Genomic DNA, 4352 nt, shown 5'->3' with positions numbered 1-4352 from the left:
CTGCTGACTTCTACAGAGTTTCTCTCTACTAATTGACTTATTTTACAGCAGTTGCAAATCTATCCAGAGAGACCAAAAGCAAAAACAATGATTTTGAGTGTAGAAACTTACCATGCAAACACTTGCAACTGTTTTCTTGCTGTCAGGAATTATTGCGCCTTTAGGGAAAGCAAAAGCCAATAAAAGCCCGGATACAGTAGGACTACAGCTGAAAGCATAGGGAAAAAAATGTGTAAAATGTTATTGTATGCAACCAGAGAGACATTTCTGTGAGACTGGCAAAGCATTTTCACAAAGAGGTGGAAGAGTGAAAAGGTTTATCCTGCTTTTTATACAGAGAAGTCAAAAAAAAAAAAAAAGAGAAGAAGACTCAGCAAAAGAACATGCTTAATCCTATTAAAATTAATGAGATTTCATCCTGGTCTCCACACACTAGTTGTAGTAGGAGTTTAACTTAAGTGGATTTAAAACCAGATTTAGTTAAAGTGCTGCAAAGTCTCCCCAATCCAAACAAATATAAATCCAACACAAACATACATGTAAAATTCAAGACAAATTTTATCAGCCACTCTGCTTCACCCCTTTTTTTTTTTTCTTTTTTTTTAAATAAATCTGAAACTGGGACACATGAGAAATACATGCTGACATGTTTTGCTGGACTATTGCATAAGTAGCTCTCTGGGCTTGGCACCAAGTCAGAGTCAGGTGGAGCCAGGGAAGGCAATCCCAATGCCCTCCTGGGCAGTCATTGTTAGCAGAAGCAGTGAAGGGGACTTGCTGAATTTTTCAATAAGTTAATAAAAAGGCTCTTGTACACAGACCACCTCTCCTTCCCTCTCTGTGTACTTAGGGAATAACAGAGGTAGCTATGGGGGCTTGTACACCCCACAACCATATTTGCAGAACACAACTTAATTGTCCTTTAGGGGACACAGCCCAACTGAGACTCCCATAGCAAAGGTGCCAGGAGCTGTGGTGATGTACAGAGACAATCCAGGAGCACCCCTGCAACCCGCACTGCCAGCACAGGCTGAACTTCCTGCTCGGATGGGGGACCAGCTGGTCCCTCAAGCAGGTGCAAGATGCACAAACAGACTGTGGGTCCTGCCACCCTGGGGGACAGTCCAGCTGGCTGCAAATAAACAAGTACCCATATCCCTGGCTCTGTGCCCACTATTCCTTTCTTCACAGCACATTGTCCTGCAAGAAAACAACCAACCAAACAAGCACCCAGTGTGCTTTCCAAATGGTTGACAAGTTATCATGTGAAACAGGAGGAAAGGACATCATGGAGAACCCAGACCCACATACTCATTCCAGAGACCTCACACTCTGCAAAGGATGTTTAAAGACCAGCCTTCCCACCACGGCAATGCCGCCACTGGGGACAGGGTTTCAGTCCCATCCTGATGGCACTGCACAACACCACCTTGGTGCCAGTGCAGCAGGACATCCACCTGTCAGCACCAGATCTGAGCCTTGAGGAGGCCATGCCCAGAACAACAAAGAGAAATAAAGCCAGCAAAGGAAATAGAAGACTGTCAGACATTTTGGCACCTATGGTGATGGACACTCAAAACTGCCATGAGGAAACCTCATTCCAGTGAAATCACAGTAACAGCAAAGCAGAGCCCTCAGCTAAACCCTACAGAACTACAGCAATGAGCAATCCAGACAGCAAAACAGCAAGCAGCCAAGTGCTACTTTACACACCAGCAAGACAATCATGTGGTTCCACTGAGCATTAGAGTCCACTTCTACAGATCTTGCTACTTACTTGCATCGGATAAGTTGTTCACAGGAACATGCAGAAATGTCCATGCAGACATTCCTTCAAGAAGGGGGTCTCCATACCATGGCAGAGATAAGCTGTCCTTTCCCAAATTAATTGCTGCACCATAAGCACCCTGGGCACCTTACCTGCAAGTTGACTCTCTTGGATTGCAAGCAGCCAAAAGCTGGAGGAGCTGTGAACCCAAAATGCACAACCTCCCTGCACTTATTTTCAGCACTGTCACTGTCCCTGCAGTGCCAGAAGCATCCTTAGACCCCAGCTGCCAACTCACAACTCCTCCCAGTCTAAGCTACAGGAAGGGAAACAGAAATGATTGGAGGACTGAACACATCACATGCTTGCTACCATCAAGCAAGAAAAAGTTCAATGGCAGTTTATTTCACAGGACTTCTTGGCTTTGCTATCAACAAAGTCAACAGCCCTCGGGGAGCCCTTTCCACACCCAGACAGGCTGGGTATCACTGATATGTGGGGTATGACAAAGGATTACACCTGCAGAACAGGCTGGAAGCTGGGAAGGGAACCAACCTTGCTGAGCCAGAGCACACAGCGTCAGATGGCATCCAGCAACAGCACACAAGGCAGGGATATTGCCCTCCCAGTCCTTTTAAGGGCCAGAGGAAAAAAGAAGTCACAAAGACCGTCTTGTCTGGCTGCTGTTTCAGCACAACCCATGGAGTTTCATCCAACAATTACTGTGTTGGACAGGGGTGGGAAGGGTATCTCATGTACCTCACAAACGAACTTTGAACCAGCTGAGTACATAGGTAGAGAATACCTCCTTCAGAAAAGCATCCCATCCCAATTGAAACATCTAAAAGGACAAATAGCCAGCTGGTGTGGATTGTCATTGCCCTGCAAGGGAGTTCTACCAAGGCACAGCAGCTAAGGAACTACCTGCAAGTCCTGATGAAGTGATTGCCTTTTCCTCCAGCTTTCCCGTGCACAAACATCTCCATTCCTTCATGTCCCTGCAACATTTTCCCTTGAAAATTTAGCCAGTAACATACAAGCGAAAAGTCTGCTAGTACATTTCCTGTAATCCAGGATATGCATCCAGACATTTTAAATACACCACCAGGTCTTCAGCATTGAAGTTTTTCATCACCAAAGCTTGACATTTTGCTTGCAAATTACTCCCATAGCCTTCGAAAAGCCTGTGCCAGGACAGTTCCCTTAGAAGGCAGAGGCTTCAGGTTGTATGGGTGTGCCAATAAGAATTTCAAAAACAGATAAACAGATGCAAAGTCTGTTTTCTAGCAGGTGGGTTTACAAATCCAGAAGGGAATTTGTAATTAAAACAAAAAATAAAGATGTCCTCACCGACATGTTAAGAGGCATGCAGCCTGGAATTTCTCCCAAAAAAGTGCTAAAACAATACATGTGTGTATGCCTGAATTATGTATACATAAAAGCCAGAACCAAGCAGCAGACATGCACAGCACACACACAAATCCACTACAGACATGAAAGCTAATAAAAATGGATGGATTCCTTCTAAAGTATCCATTGCCACATAATGGACTGCATTAACATACATAATAGTGGTTGATTATGGTAGATAGATTCGATTAATATAAAAATACATGCACTTTTGAGACAGAAACACTGCATCAACCTGCATCCTATAGCATAGTTTTCAAAGTTACTGTTCAGTCACAAACCCTCTGAGGACTAAAGGGCACCAAATGTTCACTATCAGCAAGTTTAAATTGTTCATCAAAACTGCATTGCAATCCATCTTAAGATGGGGAGGATTTATTGTCCTTCCAGTAAGCAGTCAGATAACTCACTTTATCAGGAAACAGCAGCGGTGTTGCATGACCAAGTCTGGCAGGGATTCAGTCAACAAACATGTAGGACATCAAGGCACATTACTCAACACGATCCTGCGACAGGAGTTTTCTTTGCCAATCCTAGAAAACAAAGTTTGGGGACAGAGGGGAAAGTTAAAGGATTTGCTGAATCCACCAGAAGAAGATTCACTGCAATAGGATATCCCCACAGAATGCCATATTTGAGAGCTGTCAAAGAACAGTGTTTATTCTTCCTGCCATTTCCTGAACTCCAGCTGACACCTTGCTAACATTGCCCAGGGTACAGTTAAACCTTCTGAAAACCTTTACTTAAGGTAGGATAAATTGAAAAAGATTTCAGTGCGATACCACAGGACGCCACTGCTAACCGTAACCTTAATTGCACACACTCAACATTATTTATTCGGACACACGATATATTTACATATCGGTGATGCCGTGCCTAAGGGTGGCGACTCCTACAGACACCGGATCTTTGAGGTGGTCCATAGGGCCTAAAAATGTTACACTCCGGCTGTGAGTTACTTGCTGAGTCAATCACCTCTTCCCCGCAATGAAACCCAGTTCTCCTCGCTCCCTCCTCCCCACTACCAAAACCATCTACAAGCGTTCACAGACTGCAGGGGAACAGAGCCACCGCTCCCTCCGCTGCTACGGGGAGAGGGCTGCAACTTACTGCAGAATTTATTCGCAACTCGTGCCACATATGTGCTCAACTTCTGGGGCACTTCACGGGAACG

At 44.7% G+C, this 4352-nt stretch overlaps 1 long non-coding RNA gene across 1 annotated transcript; it reads right to left on the bottom strand.

Moving 5' to 3' along the window:
• Positions 1-136: 136 nt before the first annotated feature.
• Positions 137-4352, bottom strand: LOC108448531. The gene is made up of 3 exons (XR_001864429.1): positions 4289-4352; positions 3589-3711; positions 137-208 (listed from the first exon to the last, which is right to left on the bottom strand). It is a non-coding gene; the product is annotated as an uncharacterized LOC108448531 (long non-coding RNA).

This window comes from Corvus brachyrhynchos, unplaced genomic scaffold (assembly GCF_000691975.1).
Source record: "Corvus brachyrhynchos isolate BGI_N302 unplaced genomic scaffold, ASM69197v1 scaffold115, whole genome shotgun sequence".
Lineage (NCBI taxonomy): Eukaryota > Metazoa > Chordata > Aves > Passeriformes > Corvidae > Corvus > Corvus brachyrhynchos.
The sequence above is the reverse complement of the archived record's forward strand: the minus strand, read 5'-3'. Positions and strand labels throughout refer to the sequence as shown.